Raw genomic sequence first — 257 nt, forward strand, 5'->3', positions numbered from 1 at the left:
ATTCAATGTATATATATTGTAGTATATTTTATAAGTAGTAGTATATATACATTGAACGGTGCATATACACGTATATATATCTTCTATAGAAGTGTATATTTAACGTATACATGTGTATATATTTTATAAATTAGTATATAACTATATCTATATATATTGTAACGTATATATATATTGTAGTATATTTTATAAGTAGTAGTATATATACATTGAATGGTGCGTATACACGTGTATATATCTTCTATAGAAGTGTATAT

The sequence above is a fragment of the Capsicum annuum genome, chromosome 1, assembly GCF_002878395.1.
Source record: "Capsicum annuum cultivar UCD-10X-F1 chromosome 1, UCD10Xv1.1, whole genome shotgun sequence".
In the NCBI taxonomy this organism is placed as follows: domain Eukaryota; kingdom Viridiplantae; phylum Streptophyta; class Magnoliopsida; order Solanales; family Solanaceae; genus Capsicum; species Capsicum annuum.